Source organism: Ranitomeya variabilis, chromosome 6 (genome assembly GCF_051348905.1).
Source record: "Ranitomeya variabilis isolate aRanVar5 chromosome 6, aRanVar5.hap1, whole genome shotgun sequence".
Classification (NCBI taxonomy): Eukaryota; Metazoa; Chordata; class Amphibia; order Anura; family Dendrobatidae; genus Ranitomeya; species Ranitomeya variabilis.
In genome coordinates, this window is record NC_135237.1 from 62,963,780 (window position 1) to 62,982,472 (window position 18,693).

Here is an 18,693-nt window from a genome sequence, read left to right on the forward strand (position 1 = left end):
AACTTTGATTTGCTCACTGTCATCTTATCCTGTCATGGCGTTTGTAGATTCAGGTGCTGCCCTGAGTCTCATGGATCTCTCATTTGCTAAGCGCTGTGGATTTACTCTTGAACCATTAGAAAATCCTATTCCTCTTAGGGGTATTGATGCTACACCATTGGCAGCAAATAAACCGCAGTATTGGACTCAGGTTACCATGTGCATGACTCCTGAACACCGCGAGGTGATACGTTTCCTGGTTTTACATAAAATGCATGATTTGGTCGTTTTAGGGCTGCCATGGTTACAGACCCATAATCCAGTCCTGGACTGGAAGGCTATGTCAGTCTCAAGTTGGGGCTGTCGTGGTATTCATGAGGATTCCCTGCCTGTGTCTATTGCTTCTTCTACGCCTTCGGAAGTTCCGGAGTATTTGTCTGATTATCAGGATGTCTTCAGTGAGTCTGAGTCCAGTGCACTGCCTCCTCATAGGGACTGTGACTGTGCTATAGATTTGATCCCAGGCAGTAAATTTCCTAAGGGAAGACTGTTTAATCTGTCGGTACCTGAACATACCGCTATGCGTTCATATATCAAGGAGTCTCTGGAAAAAGGACATATTCGTCCGTCTTCTTCCCCTCTTGGTGCGGGATTCTTTTTTGTGGCAAAAAAGGACGGATCTTTGAGACCTTGTATTGATTATCGGCTTTTAAATAAGATCACTGTCAAATTTCAGTATCCTTTACCGCTGTTGTCTGACTTGTTTGCCCGGATTAAGGGTGCCAAGTGGTTCACCAAGATAGACCTTCGTGGTGCGTACAACCTTGTGCGCATTAAGCAAGGTGATGAATGGAAAACCGCATTCAATACGCCCGAAGGTCATTTTGAGTACTTGGTGATGCCTTTTGGGCTCTCCAATGCGCCTTCAGTTTTTCAGTCCTTTATGCATGACATTTTCCGGAAGTATCTGGATAAATTTTTGATTGTTTATCTGGATGATATTTTGGTTTTTTCTGATAATTGGGATTCGCATGTGGAGCAGGTCAGGTTGGTCTTTAAAATTTTGCGTGAAAATTCTTTGTTTGTCAAGGGCTCAAAGTGTCTCTTTGGTGTACAGAAGGTTCCCTTTTTGGGGTTCATTTTTTCCCCTTCTGCTGTGGAGATGGACCCAGTCAAGGTCCGAGCTATTCTTGATTGGACTCAGCCCTCGTCAGTTAAGAGTCTTCAGAAGTTCTTGGGCTTCGCTAACTTCTACCGTCGTTTTATCGCTAATTTTTCTAGCATTGTGAAACCTTTGACGGATATGACCAAGAAGGGCTCCGATGTAGCTAACTGGGCTCCTGCTGCCGTGGAGGCTTTCCAGGAGTTGAAACGCCGGTTTACTTCGGCGCCTGTTTTGTGCCAGCCTGACGTCTCACTTCCCTTTCAGGTTGAGGTGGATGCTTCGGAGATTGGGGCAGGGGCCGTTTTGTCGCAGAGAGGCCCTGGTTGCTCTGTTATGAAGCCTTGTGCCTTTTTCTCTAGGAAATTTTCGCCTGCCGAGCGAAATTATGATGTGGGCAATCGGGAGTTGTTGGCCATGAAATGGGCATTTGAGGAGTGGCGTCATTGGCTCGAGGGTGCTAAGCATCGTGTGGTGGTCTTGACTGATCACAAAAATCTGATGTATCTCGAGTCTGCTAAACGCCTTAATCCGAGACAGGCCCGCTGGTCATTGTTTTTCTCCCGCTTTGATTTTGTTGTCTCGTATTTACCAGGTTCAAAGAATGTGAAGGCCGATGCTCTTTCTAGGAGCTTTGTGCCTGATGCTCCTGGAGTCGCTGATCCTGTTGGTATTTCATAGGTCCTTGTTGCGGCGGTACATTGTGCCTGTAGTTCCTTCTGCTGAGCCTCCTGCTCCGGTGTTGGTTGAGGGCGAGTTGGAGTACGTGGTGGAGAAGATCTTGGATTCTCGCCTCTCCAGGCGGAGGCTTCAGTACCTGGTCAAGTGGAAGGGCTATGGTCAGGAGGATAATTCCTGGGTGGTCGCCTCTGATGTTCATGCGGCCGATTTAGTTCGTGCCTTTCATGCCGCTCATCCTGATCGCCCTGGTGGTCGTGGTGAGGGTTCGGTGACCCCTCACTGAGGGGGGGGTACTGTTGTGAATTTGCTTTTTGCTCCCTCTAGTGGTTACTAGTTTTTTGACTCTGGTTTTTCTGTCATTCCTTTTATCCGCACCTGGGTCGTTAGTTAGGGGTGTTGCTATATAAGCTCCCTGGACCTTCAGTTCAATGCCTGGCAACGTAGTTATCAGAGCTAGTCTGCTGTGCTCTTGTCTACTGATCCTGGTTCCAGTTATATCAGCTAAGTCTGCCTTTTGCTTTTTGCTATTTGTTTTGGTTTTGTATTTTTGTCCAGCTTGTTCCAAATCTATATCCTGACCTTTGCTGGAAGCTCTAGGGGGCTGGTGTTCTCCCCCCGGACCGTTAGACGGTTCGGGGGTTCTTGAATTTCCAGTGTGGATTTTGATAGGGTTTTTGTTGACCATATAAGTTACCTTTCTTTATTCTGCTATCAGTAAGCGGGCCTCTCTGTGCTAAACCTGGTTCATTTCTGTGTTTGTCATTTCCTCTTACCTCACCGTCATTATTTGTGGGGGGCTTCTATCCAGCTTTGGGGTCCCCTTCTCTGGAGGCAAGAAAGGTCTTTGTTTTCCTCTACTAGGGGTAGCTAGATTCTCCGGCTGGCGCGTGTCATCTAGAATCAACGTAGGAATGATCCCCGGCTACTTCTAGTGTTGGCGTTAGGAGTAGATATATGGTCAACCCAGTTACCACTGCCCTATGAGCTGGATTTTTGTATTCTGCAGACTTCCACGTTCCTCTGAGACCCTCGCCATTGGGGTCATAACATTTGCAGTCTCTTTACCTTGTTTACTGAAGACTTCAGCAGCCACAGTCCAGAGCACCAGATCACAGGGCAGACAGGGTCCAGCCGGCTTGGAAGCGAATCCAGAGGATTATAAGAAGCACTACCAATTTATTAAAAAATATTTTTTTCTTATTTTTCTCCTCAAAATTTGTGTCGCGTCTTATAATTCGGAGCGTCTTATAATCCGAAAAATACGGTAGTTATAGATTTCATTACGCAAATGTGAAAAGATCCATAGATGGAACTGGTGTAGTCGAATATAAACTCATGGACTTTTGCACCATTTTGATACCATAGAAGCAGATAGGATTAGCCAATTAAAAGAATGTAAAAAACCCCCTACAATTACATTACTTATGCTACAGGCAGTGTGAAGAGAGAGAAAAAAAAACATGAAGACTTGAGCAATAAAGAAGGAAAAGGTCGTGAAGTGTGTCGAAGTAAAGGGCAAGAATGATGTGCTATTTGGCAGATGTTTTGGCAGTAATTTCACAGGCATAGAACTGAATAAACAAAGACATGTACTTAACGTTTTTCTCTCCTTAGAACCTTTTTCCAGCTACACAACAGAAGCAACAAACATAAACAAAAGTATACACCATTACAATTGCCATTCCTTAAAATACAGAAATTTCAACATGATCTCATCCACAATTTATCTATACATAAACTGTGTTATTTTATTTAAGGATGGGCCAGCTCTGCTGCCTAGCATCTGGGTGGAACTCACTATAAGGAACATCTGTGGCACAGACCCAAGGGGGCATCTGTGGCACAGATCCAAGGGGGCACCTATGGCACATACTATAGAAGGTATTTGGGGTACCCATTCTAAGAGCATCTGTAACACACACTCTAGGGGTAATCTGTGGCACCCACTCTAGGGGCATCTGTGGCATACAATTTAGGGGGCATCTGTGGCACCCACTCTAGGGGCATCTGTGGCATACACTCTAGATGGCATCTGGGGCACACTCCCCCCAAAAATTGTAGGATAGCATCGGAAGCTGAGGCACTAATGGGAGAAGTGAAGCATTAAATTTGTTCTCCTGAATTTCTTTTTATAGCAAACAAATTAGGTCACAACAGAGAGGAAAATAAAGTAATTCCTTGAGGAAATATTAAGGACTGTTTCTCCTCACCTTTGTGCTGCAGCTTGGTATTTCATTTAAGCTAAAAAGATGTACAGGAAAACAAATTGTCATGATTCCGTCTCTCAGTGACTGATTGCTATGCTGTCCTATGGAAAATGGATCATGCTGAGTTGTCAGTGTTTTGATTGATAGCTTAACTGTCCAGTCTGCTGATGGGCTTGCTGAGCTGTTGGTACCTTGTTTGACAACTCGGTTGTCCAATCTGGGACTGGGAGACCCTTTCCAGGTTATTTATCAATAATGTGGTGAGATTGAATGGCATTCCTTTGAACAATGTATCCGATAATATGGGGGTGCAGTTTGTCTCCAAATTCTGGAGAGCGTTTTGTAAGAAATTGGGGATTGAATTGTCATTTTCCTCTGCTTACCATCCTGAAACCAACAGTCAGACAGACAGGACAAATCAGTTGTTGGAACAAATTATAAGGTGTTTCGTTACAGCTCAGCAGGAGGACTGGTCCTCATTCTTACCTCTTGCTAAGTTTCCCTTTAACAGTCAGGTTCACCAGTCTACTGGAACTTCACTGTTTTTTTGTAATTATGGTTTTAATCCTCATTTTGCTTAACTTTTGAGGATTAGTTCTAGTTGTCCTGGAGTACAGGCTGCCATACAGAAACTTGGGGATGTCTGGAGGGAAGTTCAGAAGAATATTGGGGTGGCTCAGTGCTGCCAGAAGTGGAAGGCGGACAGTAAACATTCAGGTTGACCCATATTCGAGATTGGTGATAAAGTCTGTGTATCTTCCAAAAATATTAGATTGAATGTGCCATCACCAAAGTTGGGTCCTAAGTTTATTGGTCCATATGAAGTTTAAGAGGTAGTCAACCGGTAGCTTTCAGATTAAAACTCTTTCAATCTTTCTGCATTCGAAATGTATTCCATAAATCACTGTTAAAAGAGTTTGTTCCTTCGGTTTTGTCTGCTTCATCTCCGCCTCCATCAGTTTCAGTCAATGACAGTTTGAAGTTTGAAATGCAAAGGATTGTTGATTCTCGGAAAGTACGCAATTCCCTCCAGTACCTCATTCTTCGGAGAGTTAACAGACTTGAAGAGAGATCCTGGGGCTCTGCTCAAGCTGTAAACACTGATCATATGGTCAAGGCATTCTATAGCAGGTTTCCTGGAAAACCTGTGGGTCCAGTGGGCATCCTAGAAGAGGGAGTACTGTCATGATTCCTCTACTCAGTGAGTGATTATTTTGCTGTCCTATAGAAGCTGGATCATGCTGAGTTATCAGTGTTTTGATTGACAGCTCAGCTGTCCAATCTTGTGATCTGTGTGCTGAGTTGTTGGTACCTTGATTAACAGCTCAGCTGTCCATTCTGGAACTGGGAGGTGCAGGACTTTCACCAGATGTTCTTTGTTCTGGAGATTGCCCAAGCTGTTAAACTTTGCTGTTTGCCTCTGATTCTTGCCTAACGTACTTTGTGCCCCTTGGTGAGTGCTTGCCTGATTCTGATGTGCTGAGTTCTGATTTTCTGCTGCCTGACCCTTTGGACCATGTTCTTACTATCTCTTCATCTTGTCCTTTTTGCTTTGATCTGGTATTTTGACCCTGGACTGTCATCTAAATTATGCCTTTGTCTTTCACCTTGGTTTTTTACTTGCTCTCTTGAATCTGCCCCGTGAACATCTGACTTCTCTGCCTCACGGTCTGTCCTTGAGTAGTGACTAGCGTCACATAAATCTCCTGTAAATTATAAGCTTTCCAGGACTAAAAAAAATTTTAAAAAAGCAACTGCATACTATACCTCCAATTAGCAAATTTGTTCATGATTTGCTCACCATCATATGTGAACATACAGCTAACCAAAATGTTCTCTTTCACATGTGGTGGTGAATTAACCTGCACCCTTTTTGACAACTGGCAGTGATGTCTGCACTGTTGTCTTTTTGAACGTTTTATGAATGCATGTCAAGGTTGTGATCCTCTTTGATGGTAACATGTCTGCTTTGTTTATTGCCTGGAATTCTGTCCATATTTGCCAGAATGAAAATTGTAGCATGTTCCATCTCATGCTGTATTACAGAGATATTCTTTAGAATGATAACTTCTGGTGCCTTGGACTTTCTTTGATTTCCAATGATTTGGCAATATTATCCCATGATCTGGCAATACTATGTGGATTTGCACCAAAAATGATCGGACTACAGAGTTGTTCATGGGAGTAGACATTTTTGCTCTATTGTAGGTGAGGGCTTCACTCATGAAATATTTGTACTATCTCAATGTGTTAAAATATCCCTGCTGGTAGTAAAAAGTTGTCTGTCACTGACACTGATCACTGGTATAAAGCTGGTATTAAAATTAAATGGTCTGGAGAAGTAGGCTTTGAGAAGAACTGTCACTTGCTAAAAAAATATGAATACAATGTTAAATACATTGTGAAAAACACTGTATTCTCTTGATTCTGCCACTATTTTATGTTTTGTGCTGTTTCACCTCATTGCAGATATATTCACGTTTGTTGTTTTTGCAGCGCAGTATGTGAAATCTCTGCTTGTAGTGCAACTGTACATTTTTTTTCGAGTCTTCTTTAGGGGCATGTGCTTTTAGCCCTCCCTCCCAGATGCTTCCAATCACAGCTTGATAACTGACCTATTAGTCTCAGATATGGCCAGGTAGTGATTGGCAGCATCTAGGAGGGAGGGGTGAAAGCTCATGCCCTCAAAGAAGAATCTGACGAAATGCACAGTTGCACTACAAGCAGAGATTTCACACTCTAGGCTCCTAAAGTAACAATGGAGCGATGTAGAACAAAATGAAAAAAAGTTTTCGAATCAGAGGAGCTCAAGAACTTTAACAAGGTACATATCACAGATCTATTTAAACCTTGGATATTTGCTGAAAAAATAGTTATCTTAACAGTTTAACAGCATTAAGGCAATGCAACACATTTTTGGAAAATGTAAATTTGGACTAATATGTCTGAAAAGCACTAAACTTTCTCAGTAGCTCATCCTAGATGATACATTTGTCAAATTTTTTCAAAACACTTGTCTCATTTTACACTATTTGTAGACTTAGTTTCTGACAATATTTTTTTGCCAACATTTTGAAGTCTGCTGTTGCATCTTAAGCCACGTCCATTAATCACTAAATCATGCCTACTTGCTGCAAATTCACTTTTGAATTGAAACAAAATATTGTCTAAACGCATAACAAATTTGTAAGAACCTCCATAATCCATCAGATGCTGGATGGAGAGTTCTAACTGGAAGTTTTGCTCGTAGGGAAAATAATATTTCAGACGTTTGGCATTTGAGCCTTGTAAATGAACCCTGAATGCAAGGATGCAGAGTTTGAGCAGCACTCCCGATGCCTCTGTATGGCACTACATATATTACAGAGACCCAAAAAAACTGTTGATAAGCAGATGTTCCTCTAGACTGGAAGCACTAGCAGAGCTACTTCATTCCATTGGCCTCCACTGATTTCATTTTGACCATATAGTTTATTTAAGAATGTATTTATCTTTCCATTGTTTAAATGTATCACAATATTCATAAATCTTCCTTACAGATGGATTATGTATAACTTCAGGAAAAACAAATTCAGAAACTTATTGGAAATAATTCTTGTATGATTAGTAGCCTCCATCTTGATATTTATTCTAAGTTTTTAAACATTGCTGCAGCTGTGCAGATTTTTGCTGCATTTTGACATGTGACACCTTTCATCTTTTCAGACATTTGTCCATGTGATCATATAATGGAAACAAACTATATGGCATTTGCCAACACTAAGCCATTTGTCTAAATGAGTTGTGATTTCCTAGTTACCAAATGTTTTATCTAACTATTGAAATTTGTAGGTTATTTTTTCATATAGATATTTTTGCTATTACTGTATCAAGCACAAAAATTATTTTCAAAATATTTTGAATACAGTTAAATCATTTTTAGCATCATACTCATTTTTGATATATTCACAGGATCCCAATCCATCTTTAGATCATGCTCGGCTGGCTTTGTAACTTCAGTAGAAGTGTATATGAAGAGTACTTGAGCTAGCTTTCCAAAAAGGTTTATTTCATAGCTGGAAGTTTTGCTTATTCTTCCTCAATGCTTGGACTTTTTTTAGTTTAGTACACAAATTCGGGTCAAGAATTTGTCAGCCACTGCAATATTTTTATGTTGTTGTTTTGCTAAATTTTTGGTGCTGGAAAGTTCAGTTAAAGGGGACCTGTCACGTGAAAAAACATTATTAACCTGCAAATATGGGGTTAATCTGCAGGTTAATATCATTGTGAAGCTACCCAGTGCCGAAACTTACATCCACGCTGCCGGGAAGAAATTAACTTTATTCCTCTCGACAGCATTCCGATTTCAGTCACAGGGACGGCACCGGAGTGGGTTCAGTCACCACTCTGTGTATAGGGAGTGGCATCTGTAACCGCGCCCCCGACACTGACTGACAGCAACTCAGCATTAGGGCCTGCTTTCAGTCAGTGCGGGGCGCGATTACAGATGCCACTCTCTATACACAGAGTGGTGACTGAATCCACACCAACGCTACCCCCGTGACTAAAACCGGAACACTGCCAGGGGGAATAAAGTTAATTTCCTTCCAACAATGAGGGTCTAAGTGCCGACGCTGGGCAGCTTCACAATGCCATTAACCTGCAGATTAAACCCATATCTGCAGGATAATCGCGTTTTTCACATCATAGGGTTCCTTTAAGGTCAAGTTCAAACTTTTTAGCTTATGTCTTGAAGTATTGGTTCACTATTTCTCTTACCTCATGAAGCAGTCATATCATGCCTCAAAGTTGGGATGTTGTACATTGGACCATCAGCCTTATCATTTTGTCTCCTTACACATTGCTGATTATTATGGCAAGACAGTGGAATTCTTGTTATAGGGGATCAAGCAATATTCCTTCTATAAGCTACCTCTTCAGCCTGTCGATGGCATGGAAACCATTTTTTTAAGTCCCATTATTGAAGTAGGACCTTTTTTTCTTGCATGGCACCTTATCTCGAAATGGTGTGAATCTCTTAAGCTAGTTTCACATTTGTGTCTATATGCGCAGCGTATCATTCGCAACCGCAACGCATGCAAAATCGCATGCTAACGCAGCATTTTTTACCCGCATCAGCTTATGCATGACGGCAAAAAACGCTCGTGTGCATGCATTTGTATGTGTTTTTTGCCTGCATTTGCGTTTTTTATGCGCATGCGTTTGATATTTCCAGGAGGGCGTGTCTCAATGGACATGTCTAAATAGGTCTCTGGACATGCACAGTCCGAAGTACGCAAGCGTATGGAACACATGCTTATGCAAGGACATGCGTACGCATGTGTTCCCATAGACAGTAATGCGTTTTTTAACGCACTCATCCGTATGCGCATGCCTGCGCATATTTGATGAATTTTTGATGCTTCCAAAAATGCAACATGTTGCGATCGCCGGACCCCGCCACACACTGAGAAACGACGCATGTGTACGCATCCGCAGGCGAACGCATGCAAACCTATGTCCATGCGTACACCATGTTAGATATGTACGCAGGACGCATGCGGATGTATGCAGATGAAACACTGCGTGCACAGATGCAAATATGAAACCTGCCTTAATCCATGCTTAATCATCTTACCCACTTCATTGCTGCTTGAGTTTGAGTTGAACTGTTGCGCTTGAGTCTTGAGTTTGAGTTGAACCTTGCACCAAAATCATTTTGGCAAAATGTGTGGAGCCCACAGGGTTAGTGAGTGCCTCTTTCCTGAATGATGCGTTGTCAGAGTGATCTCAAGATTTTTAGTTTCGGTAACTGCATTTGATGTAGGAACATCTGCTGAAGAAAATGCATGTGGGCAGGCATGCATCATAGTGGCTATTATTGGGGCATAGTTATTGGGGAAGTGGGAATTGGGACAGCCATAGGGAGAATTATCTATAATAAAAAAAGTCAGATCCAACATGTAATTAACCCCTTACTGCCATCAGACGGAATAGTACGTCCGATGGCAGCATCCCCCGCTTTGATGTGGGCTCTGGCGGTGAGCCCACATCAAAGCCGGGACATGTCAGCTGTTTTGAACAGCTGACATGTGCTCGCAATAGGCGCGGGTGGAATCGCGATCCACCCGCGCCTATTAACTAGATAAATGCCGCTGTCAAATTCTGACAGCGGCATTTAACACGTGCTTCCGGCCATAGGGCCAGAAATACATGCACCGCTGACCCCGTCACGTGATCGGGGGTCATCGGTGCATCGGCATGACAACCAGAGGTCTCCTTGAGACCTCTATGGTTGTTGATGCCGGATTGCTATGAGCGCCACCCTGTGGTTGGCGATCATAGCAAGTCTGTAACTCTGCTACATAGAGGCGATCTGAGCATCGCCTCTGTTTAGCAGAACCAATCAAGTTGTAGCAGCTTCTAGCCTCCTATGGAGGCTACTGAAGCATGCCTAAAGTAAAAAAGAGTGTTTTTAAAAATATGAAAAAAAAATGTAAAAGTTCAAATCACCCCACTTTCGTCCCATTCAAAATAAAACAATAAAATGACAATTGCCGTATATACTCGAGTATAAGCAGAGATTTTCAGCCCATTTTTTTAGGCTGAAAGTGCCCCTGTCGGCTTATACTCGAGTCATTGTCCCAGGGGTCGGCGGGGGGGAGCGGCAGCTGTCACATCATACTCACCTCCTCCCAACGCGGTCCCTGCTTCTCACTGACAGATGGTCTCCAGGCGCCGACAGCTTCTTCCAGTGTTGAGCGGTCATGTGGTGTTAGGGCTGGCGGAACGCACCGAGTAAATATAGAGATGTTATTTGGTGCGTTCGCAGCCCGGGGTCCACCGTGCAGGAAAAGAACCTGCTGCTGGCAAACGGCAGCACTATATGGCAGTAGGTTAATCAGCAGGTTCCCAGATATAGTTAAAACGTAACCTTTATTAGTTAAAACCTAAAAATGTGCAGACATATAGTGCCAACAAAGTGCTAGGTGCAGACAGAAAACACAAAAGACTCAATTAAAAAATGTCACCGCCAGAGGATTTATATCCAATTGCCTTATAGTGCCCAATGTATCACACGCGACACCTTTGGATAAATCACTAAATCAGAGAGCCAGTCTCCGTGTTCCGTGCGCACAACACTTTACTAAACCTCATCTGCCCTCAGTCAGAGGTACCGGCCAAGTATTTGCGCAATTATGAAAGGGATGAAAAGATGACCTCTTTTTAAATTTAGTTACGGTCCATTCCCTATATCACCCCTATTGGCGGTGGCAAAACAGCTGCAGTTTGCTCATAAAGAAAATAACCACCTTGCAGAATTTGCATCAGTAAGTACCCAATATCATGGCGTACAACCTTTCACGTGCAATATCTCATATAGTCAAGCGGTTTTAATACTCATCTGCCTTCTCATAATCATGCAGTTCGAGTATTCATGTGGACTTTCTCGGCGACTTATGCATCCGCATTCCTCCTTTTATGTCCACTTAGATGAACAGTGCCTCCCAACGCGTTTCATCGTTCGGAAACATCAGGGGATTATGTCACCTTCATATATCAACTGAGCATATCGCTACTGCGACAATCATTCTGCCCAATTTATGCATACTGCTCACCGGCGTTTTCAAAATCATACTTCTGGACGCCGGGAATCCATTTCCGGTCTGTGTGTGCACCATAGAATACGGCTCCTGGATCCCTTCTGGGTATCCGCACGTCGGCACATTGTGCCGTAACGTCATGTCCGGTGGGCGGCCACATTAGCCTTTGTCACGCCCCTTCTATAGTGATATGCATCGAGCGCACTTTGCTCCATTAATATAAGCGGCGGCTAACGGACAAAGATAACATATACCGTGGCCGTCCACTCTGATGGGCCGACCCTTCCACCTTTGTGCCGCCCCTCCTGTATATGCAGTGTGTGACAACCACACCGCATCTTGCAGAACAAAGCACAAGGAGGCGTGTAACTCTTCAGCCTCCTGTCTTTGATTCAAATAATAAGGGGGAGGAGAAATTTGCCTCCCGAGCCATATGAAGGGCATGTGCAGATAAAGTAGCCACTTAAAAAACAAATGAATAATACCCCATGCATCGAGGATTAGAGCTACAGAAATGGGTGTAATAGCTCACTCAGAAGATTATGTACACACCTTTAGAAATTCAATTGCAGCATATAATAAGGAATTGAATAAAAAATGTAGTACAGAAAAACATGTAGTATAGAAAAAAGTAAATGACACAGCGGACCTTCTGTGGTAAGAAAGATAGGATAGGGTGCAACTACCGGGTACCCTACAACGCCCTATCTGGACTTACTCCTACCTGTCACGGAGGTTGGCACCCTTTTCCTACGCCGTGGCGCCCCCACTCAACGGCGGCTGCCCCTATTCTCAATGCACCCTGTTAATCCCTATCTCTACAGGAAGGAAGAGAAGCTTAGTTGATCATTCAAACCACATGGTGTCGTTGTTTGGAGGCGAAATATCCATTTGCTCTCTCTCTTTCAACTCAGCATTTAAGGAGCTGACGAAACTCTATAAAGAACAAATTACATCATGGTGGGAGGTGCAGAGTCTCGATAATTACATCAAGGCAGGAATTGTACCGAGACATCTGAGAATTCCTATTGCACCAGGGTATAGATATAAAAATATAGAACTCCTAAATAAGTGGGAGAAAGAGGTTACTGATAGCTCACTCAAGCTAATGAAATTACTCCTGGAAGAGGAGAGGTCAATGCTGACAAAGCTTAACGAGGATCTGAGGGAGCAGATAGAAATTACAAAAAAATTCTCTGCCGAGCCAGATTTTAGCACAAAAGAGAAGGGTTTACAATATACTATTGAGAAGTTTCAATTTCATCTAAAAGAGAAGAAACATAAATTCTTTGTAAGGGATTTACAAGATTTTCGGGAAAATAAGGCTTATGATAATCGAAACTTGGTTATTAACCCCAAACAATCCAGACCTCAAGAGACCGATTTATCATCCTCGGAAGCAGAGTTTTCTGACTCCGAGGTTAGGTATAAAAATCAAGGGGGAGAGGAGGTACACGAGGTGGAAGAGGGACTAATAGGGGTTCACCTCAAGGAGACCGTTTTTTAGACCTCAGCTATCCCCTGAGGAACCGGTTCAATCCCCGAAACCCCATGTAGGAAATAACATTATTAATCTGTCCTCTAAACCCTTGAGTGAAGAACAAATGGCGGTTCTAAGTAAAGGCCTGTCCTTCGTTCCCACTACGGATTACGAAAGCTTTGAAGCAGTTAAGGACCTCAACCTGTTTGTTAGACGGCTTAAATGGAGAAAATTTTTCATTAACGAAGATAAAAAAACGCTGCACTGAGTTAGGTATAGATGAAGACCTCCTTAGTGACGTTAGATTCTTGTTTCACTTAGGAGATATTGACCCCAACGATTTGGGGGAAGGACCATTTACAGACTTAAAAAACAAAAGTAAACGGATGCCCCCAATCACCGGGGATCTAGGTCCCATTGATGTATTCCTAAATGTGGTAACCCAGGACCTGATGGAACTTAAGTCACATAACCTTACTAAAAGGGAGATGGAGGGTCTATGTGAACTAGAAAGAGACCATGAAAGGGTCATAAAACCCTCTGATAAAGGGGGTAATGTGGTCATTATGGATGTCACACAATATAGGACCCTATGTCACTCCCTGCTCCAGAAAGAGATGGGCTATGAGGTACTGAAAACTGACCCCACCATGATGTATTTAAGACAATTGAAAGATTTGGTAATAGAGGCCTTTAATAAAAAACTAATTGATGTAAATGAAAAGGACTTCCTGTACTACATTTTTTATTCAATTCCTTATTATATGCTGCAATTGAATTTCTAAAGGTGTGTACATAATCTTCTGAGTGAGCTATTACACCCATTTCTGTAGCTCTAATCCTCGATGCATGGGGTATTATTCATTTGTTTTTTAAGTGGCTACTTTATCTGCACATGCCCTTCATATGGCTCGGGAGACAAATTTCTCCTCCCCCTTATTATTTGAATCAAAGACAGGAGGCTGAAGAGTTACACGCCTCCTTGTGCTTTGTTCTGCAAGATGCGGTGTGGTTGTCACACACTGCATATACAGGAGGGGCAGCACAAAGGTGGAAGGGTCGGCCCATCAGAGTGGACGGCCACGGTATATGTTATCTATGTCCGTTGGCCGCCCGCTTATATTAATGGAGCAAAGTGCGCTCGATGCATATCACTATAGAAGGGGCGTGACAAAGGCTAATGTGGCCGCCCACCGGACATGACGTTACGGCACAATGTGCCGACGTGCGGATACCCAGAAGGGATCCAGGAGCCGTATTCTATGGTGCACACACAGACCGGAAATGGATTCCCGGCGTCCGGAAGTATGATTTTGAAAACGCCGGTGAGCAGTATGCATAAATTGGGCAGAATGATTGTCGCAGTAGCGATATGCTCAGTTGATATCTGAAGGTGACATAATCCCCTGATGATTCCGAACGATGAAACGCGTTGGGAGGCACTGTTCATCTAAGTGGACATAAAAGGAGGAATGCGGATGCATAAGCCGCCGAGAAAGTCCACATGAATACTCGAACTGCATGATTATGAGAAGGCAGATGAGTATTAAAACCGCTTGACTATATGAGATATTGCACGTGAAAGGTTGTACGCCATGATATTGGGTACTTACTGATGCAAATTCTGCAAGGTGGTTATTTTCTTTATGAGCAAACTGCAGCTGTTTTGCCACCGCCAATAGGGGTGATATAGGGAATGTGACCGTAACTAAATTTAAAAAGAGGTCATCTTTTCATCCCTTTCATAATTGCGCAAATACTTGGCCGGTACCTCTGACTGAGGGCAGATGAGGTTTAGTAAAGTGTTGTGCGCACGGAACACGGAGACTGGCTCTCTGATTAGTGATTTATCCAAAGGTGTCGCGTGTGATACATTGGGCACTATAAGGCAATTGGATATAAATCCTCTGGCGGTGACATTTTTTAATTGAGTCTTTTGTGTTTTCTGTTTGCACCTAGCACTTTGTTGGCACTATATGTCTACACTTTTTTAGGTTTTAACTAATAAAGGTTACGTTTTAACTATATCTGGGAACCTGCTGATTAACCTAAATATTTTTGGTCCCTTCGTTAATAATAGAGTCCAGCTAATATTATTATCACTATATGGCAGTAGAAGCGATCTTTGTTGCTTCACAGAGTCACTACATATAAAGAGCTGTGTCCTGTTAAACTCCACAGGAATACACAGTAACTGCTGAGCGGAAAGCAGCTTGTGGTCATGCAGTCAAGGAGGCAAACATACAATCTCCTCACCGGAGGAGCCGGTATTCTAGGTGGCTTATTTCAGCCGGGTCCCTGAATCCACACAAGCGTTACCACATTGGCGCAAAACAGATAACTTGCATTGATACTAGCGCATGGCCATGCAGCCATGTGAACCTTATATAGCTGCAGGAAGTACAAGACCTTCCTAGAAGGACCAATGAGAGGCTGCCACAGAGCCTGAGCACCTTCAGGACCTTCCTGGAGAACCAATTGGCTTTGCTGCAGTATCCAAGCATGTGACCCTCAATCTCCAATGAGAGATCTTACCCTGGGCATGCTCAGAAGGAGAAAAGCAGGACTTAGTCCCAAAAGCATCTGCTCGCCACTGCCCAGCACTGGCTTCAATGGCAGAAGCTGGAAAAGCAGCAGTAACCCTTTGCACAGAGTCAGACTGAGCGAGACGCTCGGACCGACGTCTCTGCTGAGCAGGCTCCACTGAGGCGGAGGTGGACCGAGATTCCCCCTGTGCAGAGGCAGGAACTCGACCCCTAACATTACCCCCCCTCCTAGGGCCCCCCTCCTTGGACCTCGCTTCGCTCGAAGGCAGCAATGAGCTGCGGAGCCCGAATGTGCTCAGCAGGCTCCCAGGACCTGTCCTCAGGACCATAACCCTTCCAGTCCACCAAATAGCGTTCACCTCATAATCATCCATAGACGAACCCGATATCCCGGCAGATGACTCGGAAAACCGAGACATGTATACGGGTTTCAAGAGGGACACATGATGGAATAATTCCTCTCCGCTGGTGTGAAGATCTTAGAGAAGAAGCAAGGATGCTTCCGACCTTGAGCATCCTTTTGGAAGAGGACTGCTCCTGCACCAACGGATGAGGCATCCACCTCCATTATAAACGGCTTATCAACATCGGGACGATGTAGGATGGGAGCACTAGCAAAATGAGACTTAATAGAAGAAAAAGCCTTGGAGACCTCTTCAGACCACAATTTGAGATTTGCTCCCTTCTTGGTGAGGGCTACCAAGGGAGCTACCAAAGTTGAAAAGTGGGGAATGAACTGACGATAGTAATTTATGAACCGCATAAAGTGCTGCACCGCTTTAGGAGAATGGGGTTCTTGCCAGTCCATCACAGCCTGTAGTTTGGCAGGATCCATAGCCAATCCCTGGGCGGAGATGATATAGCCCAGGAAAGGTAAAGACTAGTGTTGAGCATTCCGATGCTGCAAGTATCGGGTATCGGCCGATACTTGCTGTATCGGAATTTCCGATACCGAGATCCGATATTTTTGTAATATCGGATATCGGTATCGAAACAACATTAATGTAAAAAGGTGTAAAAGAAAGAATTAAAATAAAAAAAATCGCTATACTCACCTGTCCGACGCAGCCGGGACCTCGGCGATTGTAAGCGGCAGCGTTGTTTCTTTAAAATTCGCGCTTTTACTTGCTTACGTGAATTCCCGGCTTCTGATTGGTCAGGGCGGCCATGTTGCCGGGACTCGGACCAATCACAGCAAGCCGTGACGAAATTACGTCACGGCTTGCTGTGATTGGTCCGCGTCCCGGCAACATGGCCGCCATTAACCAATCACAAGCCGTGACGTCACGGGAGGCTGGACACGCGCTTATTTTGAAAAGCGCGCGTGTCCAGCCTCCCGTGACGTCACGGCTTGTGATTGGTCACGGCGCCATATTGCCGGGATGCGGACCAATCACAGCAAGCCGTGACGAAATTACGTCACGGCTTGCTGTGATTGGTCCGCGTCCCAGGAACATGGCCGCCATTAACCAATCACAAGCCGTGACGTCACGGGAGGCTGGACACGCGCTTATTTTGAAAAGCGCGCGTGTCCAGCCTCCCGTGACGTCACGGCTTGTGATTGGTCACGGCGCCATATTGCCGGGATGCGGACCAATCACAGCAAGCCGTGACGAAATTACGTCACGGCTTGCTGTGATTGGTCCGCGTCCCAGGAACATGGCCGCCATTAACCAATCACAAGCCGTGACGTCACGGGAGGCTGGACACGCGCTTATTTTGAAAAGCGCGCGTGTCCAGCCTCCCGTGACGTCACGGCTTGTGATTGGTCACGGCGCCATATTGCCGGGATGCGGACCAATCACAGCAAGCCGTGACGAAATTACGTCACGGCTTGCTGTGATTGGTCCGCGTCCCAGGAACATGGCCGCCATTAACCAATCACAAGCCGTGACGTCACGGGAGGCTGGACACGCGCTTATTTTGAAAAGCGCGCGTGTCCAGCCTCCCGTGACGTCACGGCTTGTGATTGGTCACGGCGCCATATTGCCGGGACGCGGACCAATCACAGCAAGCCGTGACGTAATTTCGTCACGGCTTGCTGTGATTGGTCCGAGTCCCGGCAACATGGCCGCCCTGACCAATCAGAAGCCGGGAATTCACGTAAGCAAGTAAAAGCGCGAATTTTAAAGAAACAACGCTGCCGCTTACAATCGCCGAGGTCCCGGCTGCGTCGGACAGGTGAGTATAGCGATATTTTTTATTTTAATTCTTTATTTTACACATTTATATGGTTCCCAGGGCCTGAAGGAGAGTTTCCTCTCCTTCAGACCCTGGGAACCATCAGGAATACCGTCCGATACCTGAGTCCCATTGACTTGTATTGGTATCGGGTATCGGTATCGGATTGGATCCGATATTTTGCCGGTATCGGCCGATACTTTCCGATACCGATACTTTCAAGTATCGGACGGTATCGCTCAACACTAGTAAAGACTCCTGCTCAAACATACACTTCTCCAACTTTGCATAGAGGGAGTTTGCCCGTAAGAGGTCGAAGACTCTGCCAACATCTCTCCGGTGGGAGTCAATATCTGGAGAGAAGATGAGAATATCATCCAGATAGACTACGACGGAGGTGGAAAGCATATCCCGGAAGATATCATTGACAAAGTCTTGGAAAATGGCTGGGGCATTACAGAGCCCAAAGGGCATCACCAGATACTCATAGTGCCCATCCCTGGTATTAAACGCCGTCTTCCATTCCTCCCCCTCACGGATGCGAATCAGGTTATAAGCACCCCGCAGATCTAATTTGGTAAATACCCTTGCTCCCCGTAGCCTATCAAAGAGCTCAGAAATCAGGGGCAATGGGTATTTATTCTTAACGGTGATGGCGTTAAGACCCCTGTAATCTATGCAAGGACGTAATTCTCTGTTCTTCTTCTGCACGAAGAACCCCGCCCCTGCAGGTGACACTGACTTCCTAACGAACCCTCTTGCCAAATTCTCCTGGATGTATTGGGACATAGCCTCCATTTCCGGGAGAGAGAGGGGGTAGACCCGTCCCCGAGGAGGTTCTGCTCCAGGCAAGAGATCAATAGGACAGTCATAG